Source organism: Triturus cristatus, chromosome 11, assembly GCF_964204655.1.
Source record: "Triturus cristatus chromosome 11, aTriCri1.1, whole genome shotgun sequence".
NCBI classification, from domain to species: Eukaryota; Metazoa; Chordata; class Amphibia; order Caudata; family Salamandridae; genus Triturus; species Triturus cristatus.
This window is the reverse complement of record NC_140594.1, coordinates 937,263,240-937,289,474: the sequence shown is the minus strand read 5'-3', so window position 1 is coordinate 937,289,474 and position 26,235 is coordinate 937,263,240. Positions and strand designations below refer to the sequence as shown.

General features: G+C 40.4%; 2 long non-coding RNA genes across 2 annotated transcripts in view; both read right to left on the bottom strand.

Moving 5' to 3' along the window:
- LOC146785695 (uncharacterized) overlaps positions 1 to 6,489 on the bottom strand; it is an 86,455-nt gene extending 79,966 nt beyond the window's left edge. Inside the window, exons 1-5 of the long non-coding RNA XR_014970762.1 lie at positions 6,368 to 6,489; positions 5,000 to 5,152; positions 3,630 to 3,782; positions 2,262 to 2,414; positions 891 to 1,012 (exon numbers count right to left, since the gene is read on the bottom strand). This is a non-coding gene — a long non-coding RNA (uncharacterized LOC146785695). The remainder of the gene's footprint in view (positions 1 to 890; positions 1,013 to 2,261; positions 2,415 to 3,629; positions 3,783 to 4,999; positions 5,153 to 6,367) is intronic.
- Positions 6,490 to 9,115: 2,626 nt separating this feature from the next.
- Positions 9,116 to 16,126, bottom strand: LOC146785694 (uncharacterized). The gene is made up of 6 exons (XR_014970763.1): positions 15,974 to 16,126; positions 14,604 to 14,756; positions 13,234 to 13,386; positions 11,864 to 12,016; positions 10,491 to 10,612; positions 9,116 to 9,239 (listed from the first exon to the last, which is right to left on the bottom strand). It is a non-coding gene; the product is annotated as an uncharacterized LOC146785694 (long non-coding RNA).
- Positions 16,127 to 26,235: the final 10,109 nt, after the last annotated feature.

The window sequence follows — 26,235 nt, the reverse complement described above, 5'->3', positions numbered from 1 at the left end:
GGAATAATAAAAACTATGAATAGCATAATGACCATCTCCATTTTAGCCAATTCCCACCACTTCAGAAATGGTGAAGATGACTCTTATCCTCAAACGTACGTTGATACAAAACGAGAAGTCTCAAAAACTTTCCTAATTTCTTTCATCTTAGTTTTCAGTTGGACATCCTGTCCACCCTGCTACTCATTTAGTTACCAACATCAATGTATCCTACTGCTTGTTAGCCAACAGAGTGGCCCTCATGTCCGACAACATCTTGCTTTAGCTTTATGATGTCAGCTTGCTAGGCAACAGAGTGGCCCTCATGTCAGACAACATCTGATTAGCTTTATGATGTCAGCGCACCACTGGACCAATTGTCCTTGTGGCAGCTGACCACACAGGAGGATGACATCAGAAGTTATGCAGTAGGTTACTATCTGTATTCATGACTACAAGGCAAGTAGGAGGGGGAATGGTAAAGGACTCTGAACCACTCAAAGCACTGGGGCCTTTTTGAAAGTCGGATGGAGATACATAAACAGATTATCCTTAACAATCCATCTTGAGTATCAGAGTCCAACATAGGGAGTGCAGGAGAAGAGGTGAAATGAGCTTCCTTCCGTGAGAATGTAACACGCTCGTTCTGAAATGAGGTAGTACATTTCAGCCTCAAAGACAGCAATTTGCTCGAATGGAACATTGCTAGTTCCAGGATCTAAAGCAGGCTTTAGTAGCGTTGGAGACAGCCGGGCTTTTATGAATTATTATGACCAACACAATGTGATCCATATTACTTTCAGCTTGACAGAAATTCTATTCAGGCACAGTCTCCCACTACGAGCTAGTGAGGACATGCTGATGCTGTGAACTTTTTAATGCCTAAAGGAATGATTGGGAGTTTTACTTACCATATAAATTGGTAAAATGATGCCGTATGCCGGAAGACTTCAATTTTTTTTTTTTCTTCAGTCTCGGCAATTCAGAGAAACTCGGTTGTGAAACACTGCCACCGGTGGTCATTCAGTATAATCTGCAGATGGAAAAGTCCACTGTTAGCACATTTTCTATAAGCGATACAAAAAAATCTTGATTTTTATAAAGGGTAAACAGATCAATACTATGGAGTCTTTTATTGTGTAAATCAACAGCTCATTAGAAAATCAAATCTCAATTTTAGCTTTTTATCCTCGCATACTTCTCTGCATCCCTTGCCTCATTTGCTAAAACTCTAAACAACTGTAGCGCGTACATTATGACATAGATCAATAGATGTTTTTGCCAGCCAAGTGGCAGTGAACCATTCTCACTTCTTTTGTTTTAGGATATGGTACACCAGTAGCAATTAAGCCAGCTGATAAGTTGAGAGTAAGGGTTATGCCACAGTTCATGGGAATAATAAAAACTATGAATAGCATAATGACCATCTCCATTTTAGCCAATTCCCACCACTTCAGAAATGGTGAAGATGACTCTTATCCTCAAACGTACGTTGATACAAAATGAGAAGTCTCAAAAACTTTCCTAATTTCTTTCATCTTAGTTTTCAGTTGGACATCCTGTCCACCCTGCTACTCATTTAGTTACCAACATCAATGTATCCTACTGCTTGTTAGCCAACAGAGTGGCCCTCATGTCCGACAACATCTTGCTTTAGCTTTATGATGTCAGCTTGCTAGGCAACAGAGTGGCCCTCATGTCAGACAACATCTGATTAGCTTTATGATGTCAGCGCACCACTGGACCAATTGTCCTTGTGGCAGCTGACCACACAGGAGGATGAGATCAGAAGTTATGCAGTAGGTTACTATCTGTATTCATGACTACAAGGCAAGTAGGAGGGGGAATGGTAAAGGACTCTGAACCACTCAAAGCACTGGGGCCTTTTTGAAAGTCGGATGGAGATACATAAACAGATTATCCTTAACAATCCATCTTGAGTATCAGAGTCCAACATAGGGAGTGCAGGAGAAGAGGTGAAATGAGCTTCCTTCCGTGAGAATGTAACACGCTCGTTCTGAAATGAGGTAGTACATTTCAGCCTCAAAGGCAGCAATTTGCTCGAATGGAACATTGCTAGTTCCAGGATCTAAAGCAGGCTTTAGTAGCGTTGGAGACAGCCGGGCTTTTATGAATTATTATGACCAACACAATGTGATCCATATTACTTTCAGCTTGACAGAAATTCTATTCAGGCACAGTCTCCCACTACAAGCTAGTGAGGACATGCTGATGCTGTGAACTTTTTAATGCCTAAAGGAATGATTGGGAGTTTTACTTACCATATAAATTGGTAAAATGATGCCGTATGCCGGAAGACTTCCTTTTTTTTTTTCCTTCAGTCTCGGCAATTCAGAGAAACTGTTGTGAAACACTGCCACCGGTGGTCATTCAGTATAATCAGCAGATGGAAAAGTCCACTGTTGGCACATTTTCTATAAGCGATACAAAAAAATCTTGATTTTTATAAAGGGTAAACAGATCAATACTATGGAGTCTTTTATTGTGTAAATCAACAGCTCATTAGAAAATCAAATCTCAATTTTAGCTTTTTATCCTCGCATACTTCTCTGCATCCCTTGCCTCATTTGCTAAAACTCTAAACAACTGTAGCGCGTACATTATGACATAGATCAATAGATGTTTTTGCCAGCCAAGTGGCAGTGAACCATTCTCACTTCTTTTGTTTTAGGATATGGTACACCAGTAGCAATTAAGCCAGCTGATAAGTTGAGAGTAAGGGTTATGCCACAGTTCATGGGAATAATAAAAACTATGAATAGCATAATGACCATCTCCATTTTAGCCAATTCCCACCACTTCAGAAATGGTGAAGATGACTCTTATCCTCAAACGTACGTTGATACAAAATGAGAAGTCTCAAAAACTTTCCTAATTTCTTTCATCTTAGTTTTCAGTTGGACATCCTGTCCACCCTGCTACTCATTTAGTTACCAACATCAATGTATCCTACTGCTTGTTAGCCAACAGAGTGGCCCTCATGTCCGACAACATCTTGCTTTAGCTTTATGATGTCAGCTTGCTAGGCAACAGAGTGGCCCTCATGTCAGACAACATCTGATTAGCTTTATGATGTCAGCGCACCACTGGACCAATTGTCCTTGTGGCAGCTGACCACACAGGAGGATGAGATCAGAAGTTATGCAGTAGGTTACTATCTGTATTCATGACTACAAGGCAAGTAGGAGGGGGAATGGTAAAGGACTCTGAACCACTCAAAGCACTGGGGCCTTTTTGAAAGTCGGATGGAGATACATAAACAGATTATCCTTAACAATCCATCTTGAGTATCAGAGTCCAACATAGGGAGTGCAGGAGAAGAGGTGAAATGAGCTTCCTTCCGTGAGAATGTAACACGCTCGTTCTGAAATGAGGTAGTACATTTCAGCCTCAAAGGCAGCAATTTGCTCGAATGGAACATTGCTAGTTCCAGGATCTAAAGCAGGCTTTAGTAGCGTTGGAGACAGCCGGGCTTTTATGAATTATTATGACCAACACAATGTGATCCATATTACTTTCAGCTTGACAGAAATTCTATTCAGGCACAGTCTCCCACTACAAGCTAGTGAGGACATGCTGATGCTGTGAACTTTTTAATGCCTAAAGGAATGATTGGGAGTTTTACTTACCATATAAATTGGTAAAATGATGCCGTATGCCGGAAGACTTCCTTTTTTTTTTTCCTTCAGTCTCGGCAATTCAGAGAAACTGTTGTGAAACACTGCCACCGGTGGTCATTCAGTATAATCAGCAGATGGAAAAGTCCACTGTTGGCACATTTTCTATAAGCGATACAAAAAAATCTTGATTTTTATAATGGGTAAACAGATCAATACTATGGAGTCTTTTATTGTGTAAATCAACAGCTCATTAGAAAATCAAATCTCAATTTTAGCTTTTTATCCTCGCATACTTCTCTGCATCCCTTGCCTCATTTGCTAAAACTCTCTAAACAACTGTAGCGCGTACATTAGGACATAGATCAATAGATGTTTTTGCCAGCCAAGTGGCAGTGAACCATTCTCACTTCTTTTGTTTTAGGATATGGTACACCAGTAGCAATTAAGCCAGCTGATAAGTTGAGTGTAAGGGTTATGCCACAGTTCATGGGAATAATAAAAACTATGAATAGCATAATGACCATCTCCATTTTAGCCAATTCCCACCACTTCAGAAATGGTGAAGATGACTCTTATCCTCAAACGTACGTTGATACAAAACGACAAGTCTCAAAAACTTTCCTAATTTCTTTCATCTTAGTTTTCAGTTGGACATCCTGTCCACCCTGCTACTCATTTAGTTACCAACATCAATGTATCCTACTGCTTGTTAGCCAACAGAGTGGCCCTCATGTCCGACAACATCTTGCTTTAGCTTTATGATGTCAGCTTGCTAGGCAACAGAGTGGCCCTCATGTCAGACAACATCTGATTAGCTTTATGATGTCAGCGCACCACTGGACCAATTGTCCTTGTGGCAGCTGACCACACAGGAGGATGACATCAGAAGTTATGCAGTAGGTTACTATCTGTATTCATGACTACAAGGCAAGTAGGAGGGGGAATGGTAAAGGACTCTGAACCACTCAAAGCACTGGGGCCTTTTTGAAAGTCGGATGGAGATACATAAACAGATTATCCTTAACAATCCATCTTGAGTATCAGAGTCCAACATACGGAGTGCAGGAGAAGAGGTGAAATGAGCTTCCTTCCGTGAGAATGTAACACGCTCGTTCTGAAATGAGGTAGTACATTTCAGCCTCAAAGGCAGCAATTTGCTCGAATGGAACATTGCTAGTTCCAGGACCTAAAGCAGGCTTTAGTAACGTTGGAGACAGCCGGGCTTTTATGAATTATTATGACCAACACAATGTGATCCATATTACTTTCAGCTTGACAGAAATTCTATTCAGGCACAGTCTCCCACTACAAGCTAGTGAGGACATGCTGATGCTGTGAACTTTTTAATGCCTAAAGGAATGATTGGGAGTTTTACTTACCATATAAATTGGTAAAATGATGCCGTATGCCGGAAGACTTCCTTTTTTTTTTTCCTTCAGTCTCGGCAATTCAGAGAAACTGTTGTGAAACACTGCCACCGGTGGTCATTCAGTATAATCAGCAGATGGAAAAGTCCACTGTTGGCACATTTTCTATAAGCAATACAAAAAAATCTTGATTTTTATAAAGGGTAAACAGATCAATACTATGGAGTCTTTTATTGTGTAAATCAACAGCTCATTAGAAAATCAAATCTCAATTTTAGCTTTTTATCCTCGCATACTTCTCTGCATCCCTTGCCTCATTTGCTAAAACTCTCTAAACAACTGTAGCGCGTACATTAGGACATAGATCAATAGATGTTTTTGCCAGCCAAGTGGCAGTGAACCATTCTCACTTCTTTTGTTTTAGGATATGGTACACCAGTAGCAATTAAGCCAGCTGATAAGTTGAGAGTAAGGGTTATGCCACAGTTCATGGGAATAATAAAAACTATGAATAGCATAATGACCATCTCCATTTTAGCCAATTCCCACCACTTCAGAAGTGGTGAAGATGACTTATCCTCAAACGTACGTTGATACAAAACGAGAAGTCTCAAAAACTTTCCTAATTTCTTTCATCTTAGTTTTCAGTTGGACATCCTGTCCACCCTGCTACTCATTTAGTTACCAACATCAATGTATCCTACTGCTTGTTAGCCAACAGAGTGGCCCTCATGTCCGACAACATCTTGCTTTAGCTTTATGATGTCAGCTTGCTAGGCAACAGAGTGGCCCTCATGTCAGACAACATCTGATTAGCTTTATGATGTCAGCGCACCACTGGACCAATTGTCCTTGTGGCAGCTGACCACACAGGAGGATGACATCAGAAGTTATGCAGTAGGTTACTATCTGTATTCATGACTACAAGGCAAGTAGGAGGGGGAATGGTAAAGGACTCTGAACCACTCAAAGCACTGGGGCCTTTTTGAAAGTCGGATGGAGATACATAAACAGATTATCCTTAACAATCCATCTTGAGTATCAGAGTCCAACATACGGAGTGCAGGAGAAGAGGTGAAATGAGCTTCCTTCCGTGAGAATGTAACACGCTCGTTCTGAAATGAGGTAGAACATTTCAGCCTCAAAGGCAGCAATTTGCTCGAATGGAACATTGCTAGTTCCAGGATCTAAAGCAGGCTTTAGTAACGTTGGAGACAGCCGGGTTTTTATGAATTATTATGACCAACACAATGTGATCCATATTACTTTCAGCTTGACAGAAATTCTATTCAGGCACAGTCTCCCACTACGAGCTAGTGAGGACATGCTGATGCTGTGAACTTTTTAATGCCTAAAGGAATGATTGGGAGTTTTACTTACCATATAAATTGGTAAAATGATGCCGTATGCCGGAAGACTTCAATTTTTTTTTTTTCTTCAGTCTCGGCAATTCAGAGAAACTCGGTTGTGAAACACTGCCACCGGTGGTCATTCAGTATAATCTGCAGATGGAAAAGTCCACTGTTAGCACATTTTCTATAAGCGATACAAAAAAATCTTGATTTTTATAAAGGGTAAACAGATCAATACTATGGAGTCTTTTATTGTGTAAATCAACAGCTCATTAGAAAATCAAATCTCAATTTTAGCTTTTTATCCTCGCATACTTCTCTGCATCCCTTGCCTCATTTGCTAAAACTCTCTAAACAACTGTAGCGCGTACATTAGGACATAGATCAATAGATGTTTTTGCCAGCCAAGTGGCAGTGAACCATTCTCACTTCTTTTGTTTTAGGATATGGTACACCAGTAGCAATTAAGCCAGCTGATAAGTTGAGAGTAAGGGTTATGCCACAGTTCATGGGAATAATAAAAACTATGAATAGCATAATGACCATCTCCATTTTAGCCAATTCCCACCACTTCTGAAATGGTGAAGATGACTCTTATCCTCAAACGTACGTTGATACAAAACGAGAAGTCTCAAAAACTTTCCTAATTTCTTTCATCTTAGTTTTCAGTTGGACATCCTGTCCACCCTGCTACTCATTTAGTTACCAACATCAATGTATCCGACTGCTTGTTAGCCAACAGAGTGGCCCTCATGTCCGACAACATCTTGCTTTAGCTTTATGATGTCAGCTTGCTAGGCAACAGAGTGGCCCTCATGTCAGACAACATCTGATTAGCTTTATGATGTCAGCGCACCACTGGACCAATTGTCCTTGTGGCAGCTGACCACACAGGAGGATGAGATCAGAAGTTATGCAGTAGGTTACTATCTGTATTCATGACTACAAGGCAAGTAGGAGGGGGAATGGTAAAGGACTCTGAACCACTCAAAGCACTGGGGCCTTTTTGAAAGTCGGATGGCGATACATAAACAGATTATCCTTAACAATCCATCTTGAGTATCAGAGTCCAACATAGGGAGTGCAGGAGAAGAGGTGAAATGAGCTTCCTTCCGTGAGAATGTAACACGCTCGTTCTGAAATGAGGTAGTACATTTCAGCCTCAAAGGCAGCAATTTGCTCGAATGGAACATTGCTAGTTCCAGGATCTAAAGCAGGCTTTAGTAGCGTTGGAGACAGCCGGGCTTTTATGAATTATTATGACCAACACAATGTGATCCATATTACTTTCAGCTTGACAGAAATTCTATTCAGGCACAGTCTCCCACTACAAGCTAGTGAGGACATGCTGATGCTGTGAACTTTTTAATGCCTAAAGGAATGATTGGGAGTTTTACTTACCATATAAATTGGTAAAATGATGCCGTATGCCGGAAGACTTCCTTTTTTTTTTTTTTCCTTCAGTCTCGGCAATTCAGAGAAACTCTGTAGTGAAACACTGCCACCGGTGGTCATTCAGTATAATCTGCAGATGGAAAAGTCCACTGTTAGCACATTTTCTATAAGCGATACAAAAAAATCTTGATTTTTATAAAGGGTAAACAGATCAATACTATGGAGTCTTTTATTGTGTAAATCAACAGCTCATTAGAAAATCAAATCTCAATTTTAGCTTTTTATCCTCGCATACTTCTCTGCATCCCTTGCCTCATTTGCTAAAACTCTCTAAACAACTGTAGCGCGTACATTAGGACATAGATCAATAGATGTTTTTGCCAGCCGAGTGGCAGTGAACCATTCTCACTTCTTTTGTTTTAGGATATGGTACACCAGTAGCAATTAAGCCAGCTGATAAGTTGAGAGTAAGGGTTATGCCACAGTTCATGGGAATAATAAAAACTATGAATAGCATAATGACCATCTCCATTTTAGCCAATTCCCACCACTTCAGAAATGGTGAAGATGACTCTTATCCTCAAACGTACGTTGATACAAAATGAGAAGTCTCAAAAACTTTCCTAATTTCTTTCATCTTAGTTTTCAGTTGGACATCCTGTCCACCCTGCTACTCATTTAGTTACCAACATCAATGTATCCGACTGCTTGTTAGCCAACAGAGTGGCCCTCATGTCCGACAACATCTTGCTTTAGCTTTATGATGTCAGCTTGCTAGGCAACAGAGTGGCCCTCATGTCAGACAACATCTGATTAGCTTTATGATGTCAGCGCACCACTGGACCAATTGTCCTTGTGGCAGCTGACCACACAGGAGGATGACATCAGAAGTTATGCAGTAGGTTACTATCTGTATTCATGACTACAAGGCAAGTAGGAGGGGGAATGATAAAGGACTCTGAACCACTCAAAGCACTGGGGCCTTTTTGAAAGTCGGATGGAGATACATAAACAGATTATCCTTAACAATCCATCTTGAGTATCAGAGTCCAACATACGGAGTGCAGGAGAAGAGGTGAAATGAGCTTCCTTCCGTGAGAATGTAACACGCTCGTTCTGAAATGAGGTAGTACATTTCAGCCTCAAAGGCAGCAATTTGCTCGAATGGAACATTGCTAGTTCCAGGATCTAAAGCAGGCTTTAGTAGCGTTGGAGACAGCCGGGCTTTTATGAATTATTATGACCAACACAATGTGATCCATATTACTTTCAGCTTGACAGAAATTCTATTCAGGCACAGTCTCCCACTACAAGCTAGTGAGGACATGCTGATGCTGTGAACTTTTTAATGCCTAAAGGAATGATTGGGAGTTTTACTTACCATATAAATTGGTAAAATGATGCCGTATGCCGGAAGACTTCCTTTTTTTTTTTTTTCCTTCAGTCTCGGCAATTCAGAGAAACTCGGTTGTGAAACACTGCCACCGGTGGTCATTCAGTATAATCTGCAGATGGAAAAGTCCACTGTTAGCACATTTTCTATAAGCGATACAAAAAAATCTTGATTTTTATAAAGGGTAAACAGATCAATACTATGGAGTCTTTTATTGTGTAAATCAACAGCTCATTAGAAAATCAAATCTCAATTTTAGCTTTTTATCCTCGCATACTTCTCTGCATCCCTTGCCTCATTTGCTAAAACTCTCTAAACAACTGTAGCGCGTACATTATGACATAGATCAATAGATGTTTTTGCCAGCCAAGTGGCAGTGAACCATTCTCACTTCTTTTGTTTTAGGATATGGTACACCAGTAGCAATTAAGCCAGCTGATAAGTTGAGAGTAAGGGTTATGCCACAGTTCATGGGAATAATAAAAACTATGAATAGCATAATGACCATCTCCATTTTAGCCAATTCCCACCACTTCAGAAATGGTGAAGATGACTCTTATCCTCAAACGTACGTTGATACAAAATGAGAAGTCTCAAAAACTTTCCTAATTTCTTTCATCTTAGTTTTCAGTTGGACATCCTGTCCACCCTGCTACTCATTTAGTTACCAACATCAATGTATCCTACTGCTTGTTAGCCAACAGAGTGGCCCTCATGTCCGACAACATCTTGCTTTAGCTTTATGATGTCAGCTTGCTAGGCAACAGAGTGGCCCTCATGTCAGACAACATCTGATTAGCTTTATGATGTCAGCGCACCACTGGACCAATTGTCCTTGTGGCAGCTGACCACACAGGAGGATGAGATCAGAAGTTATGCAGTAGGTTACTATCTGTATTCATGACTACAAGGCAAGTAGGAGGGGGAATGGTAAAGGACTCTGAACCACTCAAAGCACTGGGGCCTTTTTGAAAGTCGGATGGAGATACATAAACAGATTATCCTTAACAATCCATCTTGAGTATCAGAGTCCAACATAGGGAGTGCAGGAGAAGAGGTGAAATGAGCTTCCTTCCGTGAGAATGTAACACGCTCGTTCTGAAATGAGGTAGTACATTTCAGCCTCAAAGGCAGCAATTTGCTCGAATGGAACATTGCTAGTTCCAGGATCTAAAGCAGGCTTTAGTAGCGTTGGAGACAGCCGGGCTTTTATGAATTATTATGACCAACACAATGTGATCCATATTACTTTCAGCTTGACAGAAATTCTATTCAGGCACAGTCTCCCACTACGAGCTAGTGAGGACATGCTGATGCTGTGAACTTTTTAATGCCTAAAGGAATGATTGGGAGTTTTACTTACCATATAAATTGGTAAAATGATGCCGTATGCCGGAAGACTTCAATTTTTTTTTTTTCTTCAGTCTCGGCAATTCAGAGAAACTCGGTTGTGAAACACTGCCACCGGTGGTCATTCAGTATAATCTGCAGATGGAAAAGTCCACTGTTGGCACATTTTCTATAAGCAATACAAAAAAATCTTGATTTTTATAATGGGTAAACAGATCAATACTATGGAGTCTTTTATTGTGTAAATCAACAGCTCATTAGAAAATCAAATCTCAATTTTAGCTTTTTATCCTCGCATACTTCTCTGCATCCCTTGCCTCATTTGCTAAAACTCTCTAAACAACTGTAGCGCGTACATTAGGACATAGATCAATAGATGTTTTTGCCAGCCAAGTGGCAGTGAACCATTCTCACTTCTTTTGTTTTAGGATATGGTACACCAGTAGCAATTAAGCCAGCTGATAAGTTGAGTGTAAGGGTTATGCCACAGTTCATGGGAATAATAAAAACTATGAATAGCATAATGACCATCTCCATTTTAGCCAATTCCCACCACTTCAGAAATGGTGAAGATGACTCTTATCCTCAAACGTACGTTGATACAAAACGACAAGTCTCAAAAACTTTCCTAATTTCTTTCATCTTAGTTTTCAGTTGGACATCCTGTCCACCCTGCTACTCATTTAGTTACCAACATCAATGTATCCTACTGCTTGTTAGCCAACAGAGTGGCCCTCATGTCCGACAACATCTTGCTTTAGCTTTATGATGTCAGCTTGCTAGGCAACAGAGTGGCCCTCATGTCAGACAACATCTGATTAGCTTTATGATGTCAGCGCACCACTGGACCAATTGTCCTTGTGGCAGCTGACCACACAGGAGGATGACATCAGAAGTTATGCAGTAGGTTACTATCTGTATTCATGACTACAAGGCAAGTAGGAGGGGGAATGGTAAAGGACTCTGAACCACTCAAAGCACTGGGGCCTTTTTGAAAGTCGGATGGAGATACATAAACAGATTATCCTTAACAATCCATCTTGAGTATCAGAGTCCAACATACGGAGTGCAGGAGAAGAGGTGAAATGAGCTTCCTTCCGTGAGAATGTAACACGCTCGTTCTGAAATGAGGTAGTACATTTCAGCCTCAAAGGCAGCAATTTGCTCGAATGGAACATTGCTAGTTCCAGGACCTAAAGCAGGCTTTAGTAACGTTGGAGACAGCCGGGCTTTTATGAATTATTATGACCAACACAATGTGATCCATATTACTTTCAGCTTGACAGAAATTCTATTCAGGCACAGTCTCCCACTACAAGCTAGTGAGGACATGCTGATGCTGTGAACTTTTTAATGCCTAAAGGAATGATTGGGAGTTTTACTTACCATATAAATTGGTAAAATGATGCCGTATGCCGGAAGACTTCCTTTTTTTTTTTCCTTCAGTCTCGGCAATTCAGAGAAACTGTTGTGAAACACTGCCACCGGTGGTCATTCAGTATAATCAGCAGATGGAAAAGTCCACTGTTGGCACATTTTCTATAAGCAATACAAAAAAATCTTGATTTTTATAATGGGTAAACAGATCAATACTATGGAGTCTTTTATTGTGTAAATCAACAGCTCATTAGAAAATCAAATCTCAATTTTAGCTTTTTATCCTCGCATACTTCTCTGCATCCCTTGCCTCATTTGCTAAAACTCTCTAAACAACTGTAGCGCGTACATTAGGACATAGATCAATAGATGTTTTTGCCAGCCTAGTGGCAGTGAACCATTCTCACTTCTTTTGTTTTAGGATATGGTACACCAGTAGCAATTAAGCCAGCTGATAAGTTGAGAGTAAGGGTTATGCCACAGTTCATGGGAATAATAAAAACTATGAATAGCATAATGACCATCTCCATTTTAGCCAATTCCCACCACTTCAGAAATGGTGAAGATGACTCTTATCCTCAAACGTACGTTGATACAAAATGAGAAGTCTCAAAAACTTTCCTAATTTCTTTCATCTTAGTTTTCAGTTGGACATCCTGTCCACCCTGCTACTCATTTAGTTACCAACATCAATGTATCCTACTGCTTGTTAGCCAACAGAGTGGCCCTCATGTCCGACAACATCTTGCTTTAGCTTTATGATGTCAGCTTGCTAGGCAACAGAGTGGCCCTCATGTCAGACAACATCTGATTAGCTTTATGATGTCAGCGCACCACTGGACCAATTGTCCTTGTGGCAGCTGACCACACAGGAGGATGAGATCAGAAGTTATGCAGTAGGTTACTATCTGTATTCATGACTACAAGGCAAGTAGGAGGGGGAATGGTAAAGGACTCTGAACCACTCAAAGCACTGGGGCCTTTTTGAAAGTCGGATGGAGATACATAAACAGATTATCCTTAACAATCCATCTTGAGTATCAGAGTCCAACATAGGGAGTGCAGGAGAAGAGGTGAAATGAGCTTCCTTCCGTGAGAATGTAACACGCTCGTTCTGAAATGAGGTAGTACATTTCAGCCTCAAAGGCAGCAATTTGCTCGAATGGAACATTGCTAGTTCCAGGATCTAAAGCAGGCTTTAGTAGCGTTGGAGACAGCCGGGCTTTTATGAATTATTATGACCAACACAATGTGATCCATATTACTTTCAGCTTGACAGAAATTCTATTCAGGCACAGTCTCCCACTACAAGCTAGTGAGGACATGCTGATGCTGTGAACTTTTTAATGCCTAAAGGAATGATTGGGAGTTTTACTTACCATATAAATTGGTAAAATGATGCCGTATGCCGGAAGACTTCCTTTTTTTTTTTCCTTCAGTCTCGGCAATTCAGAGAAACTGTTGTGAAACACTGCCACCGGTGGTCATTCAGTATAATCAGCAGATGGAAAAGTCCACTGTTGGCACATTTTCTATAAGCGATACAAAAAAATCTTGATTTTTATAATGGGTAAACAGATCAATACTATGGAGTCTTTTATTGTGTAAATCAACAGCTCATTAGAAAATCAAATCTCAATTTTAGCTTTTTATCCTCGCATACTTCTCTGCATCCCTTGCCTCATTTGCTAAAACTCTCTAAACAACTGTAGCGCGTACATTAGGACATAGATCAATAGATGTTTTTGCCAGCCAAGTGGCAGTGAACCATTCTCACTTCTTTTGTTTTAGGATATGGTACACCAGTAGCAATTAAGCCAGCTGATAAGTTGAGTGTAAGGGTTATGCCACAGTTCATGGGAATAATAAAAACTATGAATAGCATAATGACCATCTCCATTTTAGCCAATTCCCACCACTTCAGAAATGGTGAAGATGACTCTTATCCTCAAACGTACGTTGATACAAAACGACAAGTCTCAAAAACTTTCCTAATTTCTTTCATCTTAGTTTTCAGTTGGACATCCTGTCCACCCTGCTACTCATTTAGTTACCAACATCAATGTATCCTACTGCTTGTTAGCCAACAGAGTGGCCCTCATGTCCGACAACATCTTGCTTTAGCTTTATGATGTCAGCTTGCTAGGCAACAGAGTGGCCCTCATGTCAGACAACATCTGATTAGCTTTATGATGTCAGCGCACCACTGGACCAATTGTCCTTGTGGCAGCTGACCACACAGGAGGATGACATCAGAAGTTATGCAGTAGGTTACTATCTGTATTCATGACTACAAGGCAAGTAGGAGGGGGAATGGTAAAGGACTCTGAACCACTCAAAGCACTGGGGCCTTTTTGAAAGTCGGATGGAGATACATAAACAGATTATCCTTAACAATCCATCTTGAGTATCAGAGTCCAACATACGGAGTGCAGGAGAAGAGGTGAAATGAGCTTCCTTCCGTGAGAATGTAACACGCTCGTTCTGAAATGAGGTAGTACATTTCAGCCTCAAAGGCAGCAATTTGCTCGAATGGAACATTGCTAGTTCCAGGACCTAAAGCAGGCTTTAGTAACGTTGGAGACAGCCGGGCTTTTATGAATTATTATGACCAACACAATGTGATCCATATTACTTTCAGCTTGACAGAAATTCTATTCAGGTACAGTCTCCCACTACAAGCTAGTGAGGACATGCTGATGCTGTGAACTTTTTAATGCCTAAAGGAATGATTGGGAGTTTTACTTACCATATAAATTGGTAAAATGATGCCGTATGCCGGAAGACTTCCTTTTTTTTTTTCCTTCAGTCTCGGCAATTCAGAGAAACTGTTGTGAAACACTGCCACCGGTGGTCATTCAGTATAATCAGCAGATGGAAAAGTCCACTGTTGGCACATTTTCTATAAGCAATACAAAAAAATCTTGATTTTTATAATGGGTAAACAGATCAATACTATGGAGTCTTTTATTGTGTAAATCAACAGCTCATTAGAAAATCAAATCTCAATTTTAGCTTTTTATCCTCGCATACTTCTCTGCATCCCTTGCCTCATTTGCTAAAACTCTCTAAACAACTGTAGCGCGTACATTAGGACATAGATCAATAGATGTTTTTGCCAGCCTAGTGGCAGTGAACCATTCTCACTTCTTTTGTTTTAGGATATGGTACACCAGTAGCAATTAAGCCAGCTGATAAGTTGAGAGTAAGGGTTATGCCACAGTTCATGGGAATAATAAAAACTATGAATAGCATAATGACCATCTCCATTTTAGCCAATTCCCACCACTTCAGAAATGGTGAAGATGACTCTTATCCTCAAACGTACGTTGATACAAAATGACAAGTCTCAAAAACTTTCCTAATTTCTTTCATCTTAGTTTTCAGTTGGACATCCTGTCCACCCTGCTACTCATTTAGTTACCAACATCAATGTATCCTACTGCTTGTTAGCCAACAGAGTGGCCCTCATGTCCGACAACATCTTGCTTTAGCTTTATGATGTCAGCTTGCTAGGCAACAGAGTGGCCCTCATGTCAGACAACATCTGATTAGCTTTATGATGTCAGCGCACCACTGGACCAATTGTCCTTGTGGCAGCTGACCACACAGGAGGATGACATCAGAAGTTATGCAGTAGGTTACTATCTGTATTCATGACTACAAGGCAAGTAGGAGGGGGAATGGTAAAGGACTCTGAACCACTCAAAGCACTGGGGCCTTTTTGAAAGTCGGATGGAGATACATAAACAGATTATCCTTAACAATCCATCTTGAGTATCAGAGTCCAACATACGGAGTGCAGGAGAAGAGGTGAAATGAGCTTCCTTCCGTGAGAATGTAACACGCTCGTTCTGAAATGAGGTAGTACATTTCAGCCTCAAAGGCAGCAATTTGCTCGAATGGAACATTGCTAGTATCAGGATCTAAAGCAGGCTTTAGTAACGTTGGAGACAGCCGGGCTTTTATGAATTATTATGACCAACACAATGTGATCCATATTACTTTCAGCTTGACAGAAATTCTATTCAGGCACAGTCTCCCACTACAAGCTAGTGAGGACATGCTGATGCTGTGAACTTTTTAATGCCTAAAGGAATGATTGGGAGTTTTACTTACCATATAAATTGGTAAAATGATGCCGTATGCCGGAAGACTTCCTTTTTTTTTTTCCTTCAGTCTCGGCAATTCAGAGAAACTGTTGTGAAACACTGCCACCGGTGGTCATTCAGTATAATCAGCAGATGGAAAAGTCCACTGTTGGCACATTTTCTATAAGCAATACAAAAAAATCTTGATTTTTATAATGGGTAAACAGATCAATACTATGGAGTCTTTTATTGTGTAAATCAACAGCTCATTAGAAAATCAAATCTCAATTTTAGCTTTTTATCCTCGCATACTTCTCTGCATCCCTTGCCTCATTCGCTAAAACTCTCTAAACAACTGTAGCGCGTACATTAGGACATAGATCAATAGATGTTTTTGCCAGCCTAGTGGCAGTGAACCATTCTCACTTCTTTTGTTTTAGGATATGGTACACCAGTAGCAATTAAGCCAGCTGATAAGTTGAGAGTAAGGGTTATGCCACAGTTCATGGGAATAATAAAAACTATGAATAGCATAATGACCATCTCCATTTTAGCCAATTCCCACCACTTCAGAAATGGTGAAGATGACTCTTATCCTCAAACGTACGTTGATACAAAACGAGAAGTCTCAAAAACTTTCCTAATTTCTTTCATCTTAGTTTTCAGTTGGACATCCTGTCCACCCTGCTACTCATTTAGTTACCAACATCAATGTATCCGACTGCTTGTTAGCCAACAGAGTGGCCCTCATGTCCGACAACATCTTGCTTTAGCTTTATGATGTCAGCTTGCTAGGCAACAGAGTGGCCCTCATGTCAGACAACATCTGATTAGCTTTATGATGTCAGCGCACCACTGGACCAATTGTCCTTGTGGCAGCTGACCACACAGGAGGATGACATCAGAAGTTATGCAGTAGGTTACTATCTGTATTCATGACTACAAGGCAAGTAGGAGGGGGAATGGTAAAGGACTCTGAACCACTCAAAGCACTGGGGCCTTTTTGAAAGTCGGATGGAGATACATAAACAGATTATCCTTAACAATCCATCTTGAGTATCAGAGTCCAACATACGGAGTGCAGGAGAAGAGGTGAAATGAGCTTCCTTCCGTGAGAATGTAACACGCTCGTTCTGAAATGAGGTAGTACATTTCAGCCTCAAAGGCAGCAATTTGCTCGAATGGAACATTGCTAGTTCCAGGATCTAAAGCAGGCTTTAGTAGCGTTGGAGACAGCCGGGCTTTTATGAATTATTATGACCAACACAATGTGATCCATATTACTTTCAGCTTGACAGAAATTCTATTCAGGCACAGTCTCCCACTACAAGCTAGTGAGGACATGCTGATGCTGTGAATTTTTTAATGCCTAAAGGAATGATTGGGAGTTTTACTTACCATATAAATTGGTAAAATGATGCCGTATGCCGGAAGACTTCCTTTTTTTTTTCCTTCAGTCTCGGCAATTCAGAGAAACTGTTGTGAAACACTGCCACCGGTGGTCATTCAGTATAATCTGCAGATGGAAAAGTCCACTGTTGGCACATTTTCTATAAGCAATACAAAAAAATCTTGATTTTTATAATGGGTAAACAGATCAATACTATGGAGTCTTTTATTGTGTAAATCAACAGCTCATTAGAAAATCAAATCTCAATTTTAGCTTTTTATCCTCGCATACTTCTCTGCATCCCTTGCCTCATTTGCTAAAACTCTCTAAACAACTGTAGCGCGTACATTAGGACATAGATCAATAGATGTTTTTGCCAGCCAAGTGGCAGTGAACCATTCTCACTTCTTTTGTTTTAGGATATGGTACACCAGTAGCAATTAAGCCAGCTGATAAGTTGAGAGTAAGGGTTATGCCACAGTTCATGGGAATAATAAAAACTATGAATAGCATAATGACCATCTCCATTTTAGCCAATTCCCACCACTTCAGAAATGGTGAAGATGACTTATCCTCAAACGTACGTTGATACAAAACGAGAAGTCTCAAAAACTTTCCTAATTTCTTTCATCTTAGTTTTCAGTTGGACATCCTGTCCACCCTGCTACTCATTTAGTTACCAACATCAATGTATCCTACTGCTTGTTAGCCAACAGAGTGGCCCTCATGTCCGACAACATCTTGCTTTAGCTTTATGATGTCAGCGCACCACTGGACCAATTGTCCTTGTGGCAGCTGACCACACAGGAGGATGAGATCAGAAGTTATGCAGTAGGTTACTATCTGTATTCATGACTACAAGGCAAGTAGGAGGGGGAATGGTAAAGGACTCTGAACCACTCAAAGCACTGGGGCCTTTTTGAAAGTCGGATGGAGATACATAAACAGATTATCCTTAACAATCCATCTTGAGTATCAGAGTCCAACATAGGGAGTGCAGGAGAAGAGGTGAAATGAGCTTCCTTCCGTGAGAATGTAACACGCTCGTTCTGAAATGAGGTAGTACATTTCAGCCTCAAAGGCAGCAATTTGCTCGAATGGAACATTGCTAGTTCCAGGATCTAAAGCAGGCTTTAGTAGCGTTGGAGACAGCCGGGCTTTTATGAATTATTATGACCAACACAATGTGATCCATATTACTTTCAGCTTGACAGAAATTCTATTCAGGCACAGTCTCCCACTACAAGCTAGTGAGGACATGCTGATGCTGTGAACTTTTTAATGCCTAAAGGAATGATTGGGAGTTTTACTTACCATATAAATTGGTAAAATGATGCCGTATGCCGGAAGACTTCCTTTTTTTTTTTCCTTCAGTCTCGGCAATTCAGAGAAACTGTTGTGAAACACTGCCACCGGTGGTCATTCAGTATAATCAGCAGATGGAAAAGTCCACTGTTGGCACATTTTCTATAAGCAATACAAAAAAATCTTGATTTTTATAATGGGTAAACAGATCAATACTATGGAGTCTTTTATTGTGTAAATCAACAGCTCATTAGAAAATCAAATCTCAATTTTAGCTTTTTATCCTCGCATACTTCTCTGCATCCCTTGCCTCATTTGCTAAAACTCTCTAAACAACTGTAGCGCGTACATTAGGACATAGATCAATAGATGTTTTTGCCAGCCAAGTGGCAGTGAACCATTCTCACTTCTTTTGTTTTAGGATATGGTACACCAGTAGCAATTAAGCCAGCTGATAAGTTGAGAGTAAGGGTTATGCCACAGTTCATGGGAATAATAAAAACTATGAATAGCATAATGACCATCTCCATTTTAGCCAATTCCCACCACTTCAGAAATGGTGAAGATGACTCTTATCCTCAAACGTACGTTGATACAAAACGAGAAGTCTCAAAAACTTTCCTAATTTCTTTCATCTTAGTTTTCAGTTGGACATCCTGTCCACCCTGCTACTCATTTAGTTACCAACATCAATGTATCCTACTGCTTGTTAGCCAACAGAGTGGCCCTCATGTCCGACAACATCTTGCTTTAGCTTTATGATGTCAGCTTGCTAGGCAACAGAGTGGCCCTCATGTCAGACAACATCTGATTAGCTTTATGATGTCAGCGCACCACTGGACCAATTGTCCTTGTGGCAGCTGACCACACAGGAGGATGAGATCAGAAGTTATGCAGTAGGTTACTATCTGTATTCATGACTACAAGGCAAGTAGGAGGGGGAATGGTAAAGGACTCTGAACCACTCAAAGCACTGGGGCCTTTTTGAAAGTCGGATGGCGATACATAAACAGATTATCCTTAACAATCCATCTTGAGTATCAGAGTCCAACATACGGAGTGCAGGAGAAGAGGTGAAATGAGCTTCCTTCCGTGAGAATGTAACACGCTCGTTCTGAAATGAGGTAGTACATTTCAGCCTCAAAGGCAGCAATTTGCTCGAATGGAACATTGCTAGTTCCAGGATCTAAAGCAGGCTTCAGTAGCGTTGGAGACAGCCGGGCTTTTATGAATTATTATGACCAACACAATGTGATCCATATTACTTTCAGCTTGACAGAAATTCTATTCAGGCACAGTCTCCCACTACAAGCTAGTGAGGACATGCTGATGCTGTGAACTTTTTAATGCCTAAAGGAATGATTGGGAGTTTTACTTACCATATAAATTGGTAAAATGATGCCGTATGCCGGAAGACTTCCTTTTTTTTTTTTTCCTTCAGTCTCGGCAATTCAGAGAAACTCGGTTGTGAAACACTGCCACCGGTGGTCATTCAGTATAATCTGCAGATGGAAAAGTCCACTGTTAGCACATTTTCTATAAGCGATACAAAAAAATCTTGATTTTTATAAAGGGTAAACAGATCAATACTATGGAGTCTTTTATTGTGTAAATCAACAGCTCATTAGAAAATCAAATCTCAATTTTAGCTTTTTATCCTCGCATACTTCTCTGCATCCCTTGCCTCATTTGCTAAAACTCTCTAAACAACTGTAGCGCGTACATTAGGACATAGATCAATAGATGTTTTTGCCAGCCAAGTGGCAGTGAACCATTCTCACTTCTTTTGTTTTAGGATATGGTACACCAGTAGCAATTAAGCCAGCTGATAAGTTGAGAGTAAGGGTTATGCCACAGTTCATGGGAATAATAAAAACTATGAATAGCATAATGACCATCTCCATTTTAGCCAATTCCCACCACTTCAGAAATGGTGAAGATGACTCTTATCCTCAAACGTACGTTGATACAAAATGAGAAGTCTCAAAAACTTTCCTAATTTCTTTCATCTTAGTTTTCAGTTGGACATCCTGTCCACCCTGCTACTCATTTAGTTACCAACATCAATGTATCCGACTGCTTGTTAGCCAACAGAGTGGCCCTCATGTCCGACAACATCTTGCTTTAGCTTTATGATGTCAGCTTGCTAGGCAACAGAGTGGCCCTCATGTCAGACAACATCTGATTAGCTTTATGATGTCAGCGCACCACTGGACCAATTGTCCTTGTGGCAGCTGACCACACAGGAGGATGACATCAGAAGTTATGCAGTAGGTTACTATCTGTATTCATGACTACAAGGCAAGTAGGAGGGGGAATGATAAAGGACTCTGAACCACTCAAAGCACTGGGGCCTTTTTGAAAGTCGGATGGAGATACATAAACAGATTATCCTTAACAATCCATCTTGAGTATCAGAGTCCAACATACGGAGTGCAGGAGAAGAGGTGAAATGAGCTTCCTTCCGTGAGAATGTAACACGCTCGTTCTGAAATGAGGTAGTACATTTCAGCCTCAAAGGCAGCAATTTGCTCGAATGGAACATTGCTAGTTCCAGGATCTAAAGCAGGCTTTAGTAACGTTGGAGACAGCCGGGCTTTTATGAATTATTATGACCAACACAATGTGATCCATATTACTTTCAGCTTGACAAAAATTCTATTCAGGCACAGTCTCCCACTACAAGCTAGTGAGGACATGCTGATGCTGTGAACTTTTTAATGCCTAAAGGAATGATTGGGAGTTTTACTTACCATATAAATTGGTAAAATGATACTGTATGCCGGAAGACTTCCTTTTTTTTTTCCTTCAGTCTCGGCAATTCAGAGAAACTGTTGTGAAACACTGCCACCGGTGGTCATTCAGTATAATCAGCAGATGGAAAAGTCCACTGTTGGCACATTTTCTATAAGCAATACAAAAAAATCTTGATTTTTATAATGGGTAAACAGATCAATACTATGGAGTCTTTTATTGTGTAAATCAACAGCTCATTAGAAAATCAAATCTCAATTTTAGCTTTTTATCCTCGCATACTTCTCTGCATCCCTTGCCTCATTTGCTAAAACTCTCTAAACAACTGTAGCGCGTACATTAGGACATAGATCAATAGATGTTTTTGCCAGCCAAGTGGCAGTGAACCATTCTCACTTCTTTTGTTTTAGGATATGGTACACCAGTAGCAATTAAGCCAGCTGATAAGTTGAGAGTAAGGGTTATGCCACAGTTCATGGGAATAATAAAAACTATGAATAGCATAATGACCATCTCCATTTTAGCCAATTCCCACCACTTCAGAAATGGTGAAGATGACTCTTATCCTCAAACGTACGTTGATACAAAATGAGAAGTCTCAAAAACTTTCCTAATTTCTTTCATCTTAGTTTTCAGTTGGACATCCTGTCCACCCTGCTACTCATTTAGTTACCAACATCAATGTATCCTACTGCTTGTTAGCCAACAGAGTGGCCCTCATGTCCGACAACATCTTGCTTTAGCTTTATGATGTCAGCTTGCTAGGCAACAGAGTGGCCCTCATGTCAGACAACATCTGATTAGCTTTATGATGTCAGCGCACCACTGGACCAATTGTCCTTGTGGCAGCTGACCACACAGGAGGATGAGATCAGAAGTTATGCAGTAGGTTACTATCTGTATTCATGACTACAAGGCAAGTAGGAGGGGGAATGGTAAAGGACTCTGAACCACTCAAAGCACTGGGGCCTTTTTGAAAGTCGGATGGAGATACATAAACAGATTATCCTTAACAATCCATCTTGAGTATCAGAGTCCAACATACGGAGTGCAGGAGAAGAGGTGAAATGAGCTTCCTTCCGTGAGAATGTAACACGCTCGTTCTGAAATGAGGTAGTACATTTCAGCCTCAAAGGCAGCAATTTGCTCGAATGGAACATTGCTAGTTCCAGGATCTAAAGCAGGCTTTAGTAGCGTTGGAGACAGCCGGGCTTTTATGAATTATTATGACCAACACAATGTGATCCATATTACTTTCAGCTTGACAGAAATTCTATTCAGGCACAGTCTCCCACTACAAGCTAGTGAGGACATGCTGATGCTGTGAACTTTTTAATGCCTAAAGGAATGATTGGGAGTTTTACTTACCATATAAATTGGTAAAATGATGCCGTATGCCGGAAGACTTCCTTTTTTTTTTTTCCTTCAGTCTCGGCAATTCAGAGAAACTCGGTTGTGAAACACTGCCACCGGTGGTCATTCAGTATAATCTGCAGATGGAAAAGTCCACTGTTGGCACATTTTCTATAAGCAATACAAAAAAATCTTGATTTTTATAAAGGGTAAACAGATCAATACTATGGAGTCTTTTATTGTGTAAATCAACAGCTCATTAGAAAATCAAATCTCAATTTTAGCTTTTTATCCTCGCATACTTCTCTGCATCCCTTGCCTCATTTACTAAAACTCTCTAAACAACTGTAGCGCGTACATTAGGACATAGATCAATAGATGTTTTTGCCAGCCAAGTGGCAGTGAACCATTCTCACTTCTTTTGTTTTAGGATATGGTACACCAGTAGCAATTAAGCCAGCTGATAAGTTGAGAGTAAGGGTAATGCCACAGTTCATGGGAATAATAAAAACTATGAATAGCATAATGACCATCTCCATTTTAGCCAATTCCCACCACTTCAGAAATGGTGAAGATGACTCTTATCCTCAAACGTACGTTGATACAAAATGACAAGTCTCAAAAACTTTCCTAATTTCTTTCATCTTAGTTTTCAGTTGGACATCCTGTCCACCCTGCTACTCATTTAGTTACCAACATCAATGTATCCTACTGCTTGTTAGCCAACAGAGTGGCCCGCATGTCCGAAAACATCTTGCTTTAGCTTTATGATGTCAGCTTGCTAGGCAACAGAGTGGCCCTCATGTCAGACAACATCTGATTAGCTTTATGATGTCAGCGCACCACTGGACCAATTGTCCTTGTGGCAGCTGACCACACAGGAGGATGAGATCAGAAGTTATGCAGTAGGTTACTATCTGTATTCATAACTACAAGGCAAGTAGGAGGGGGAATGGTAAAGGACTCTGAACCACTCAAAGCACTGGGGCCTTTTTGAAAGTCGGATGGAGATACATAAACAGATTATCCTTAACAATCCATCATGAGTATCAGAGTCCAACATACGGAGTGCAGGAGAAGAGGTGAAATGAGCTTCCTTCCGTGAGAATGTAACACACTCGTTCTGAAATGAGGTAGTACATTTCAGCCTCAAAGGCAGCAATTTGCTCGAATGGAACATTGCTAGTTCCAGGATCTAAAGCAGGCTTTAGTAACGTTGGAGACAGCCGGGCTTTTATGAATTATTATGACCAACACAATGTGATCCATATTACTTTCAGCTTGACAGAAATTCTATTCAGGCACAGTCTCCCACTACAAGCTAGTGAGGACATGCTGATGCTGTGAACTTTTTAATGCCTAAAGGAATGATTGGGAGTTTTACTTACCATATAAATTGGTAAAATGATGCCGTATGCCGGAAGACTTCCTTTTTTTTTTTCCTTCAGTCTCGGCAATTCAGAGAAACTGTTGTGAAACACTGCCACCGGTGGTCATTCAGTATAATCAGCAGATGGAAAAGTCCACTGTTGGCATATTTTCTATAAGCAATACAAAAAAATCTTGATTTTTATAAAGGGTAAACAGATCAATACTATGGAGTCTTTTATTGTGTAAATCAACAGCTCATTAGAAAATCAAATCTCAATTTTAGCTTTTTATCCTCGCATACTTCTCTGCATCCCTTGCCTCATTTGCTAAAACTCTCTAAACAACTGTAGCGCGTACATTAGGACATAGATCAATAGATGTTTTTGCCAGCCAAGTGGCAGTGAACCATTCTCACTTCTTTTGTTTTAGGATATGGTACACCAGTAGCAATTAAGCCAGCTGATAAGTTGAGAGTAAGGGTTATGCCACAGTTCATGGGAATAATAAAAACTATGAATAGCATAATGACCATCTCCATTTTAGCCAATTCCCACCACTTCAGAAATGGTGAAGATGACTCTTATCCTCAAACGTACGTTGATACAAAATGAGAAGTCTCAAAAACTTTCCTAATTTCTTTCATCTTAGTTTTCAGTTGGACATCCTGTCCACCCTGCTACTCATTTAGTTACCAACATCAATGTATCCGACTGCTTGTTAGCCAACAGAGTGGCCCTCATGTCCGACAACATCTTGCTTTAGCTTTATGATGTCAGCTTGCTAGGCAACAGAGTGGCCCTCATGTCAGACAACATCTGATTAGCTTTATGATGTCAGCGCACCACTGGACCAATTGTCCTTGTGGCAGCTGACCACACAGGAGGATGACATCAGAAGTTATGCAGTAGGTTACTATCTGTATTCATGACTACAAGGCAAGTAGGAGGGGGAATGATAAAGGACTCTGAACCACTCAAAGCACTGGGGCCTTTTTGAAAGTCGGATGGAGATACATAAACAGATTATCCTTAACAATCCATCTTGAGTATCAGAGTCCAACATACGGAGTGCAGGAGAAGAGGTGAAATGAGCTTCCTTCCGTGAGAATGTAACACGCTCGTTCTGAAATGAGGTAGTACATTTCAGCCTCAAAGGCAGCAATTTGCTCGAATGGAACATTGCTAGTTCCAGGATCTAAAGCAGGCTTTAGTAGCGTTGGAGACAGCCGGGCTTTTATGAATTATTATGACCAACACAATGTGATCCATATTACTTTCAGCTTGACAGAAATTCTATTCAGGCACAGTCTCCCACTACAAGCTAGTGAGGACATGCTGATGCTGTGAACTTTTTAATGCCTAAAGGAACGATTGGGAGTTTTACTTACCATATAAATTGGTAAAATGATGCCGTATGCCGGAAGACTTCCTTTTTTTTTTTTTTCCTTCAGTCTCGGCAATTCAGAGAAACTCGGTTGTGAAACACTGCCACCGGTGGTCATTCAGTATAATCAGCAGATGGAAAAGTCCACTGTTGGCACATTTTCTATAAGCAATACAAAAAAATCTTGATTTTTATAATGGGTAAACAGATCAATACTATGGAGTCTTTTATTGTGTAAATCAACAGCTCATTAGAAAATCAAATCTCAATTTTAGCTTTTTATCCTCGCATACTTCTCTGCATCCCTTGCCTCATTTGCTAAAACTCTCTAAACAACTGTAGCGCGTACATTAGGACATAGATCAATAGATGTTTTTGCCAGCCAAGTGGCAGTGAACCATTCTCACTTTTTTTGTTTTAGGATATGGTACACCAGTAGCAATTAAGCCAGCTGATAAGTTGAGAGTAAGGGTTATGCCACAGTTCATGGGAATAATAAAAACTATGAATAGCATAATGACCATCTCCATTTTAGCCAATTCCCACCACTTCAGAAATGGTGAAGATGACTCTTATCCTCAAACGTACGTTGATACAAAACGAGAAGTCTCAAAAACTTTCCTAATTTCTTTCATCTTAGTTTTCAGTTGGACATCCTGTCCACCCTGCTACTCATTTAGTTACCAACATCAATGTATCCGACTGCTTGTTAGCCAACAGAGTGGCCCTCATGT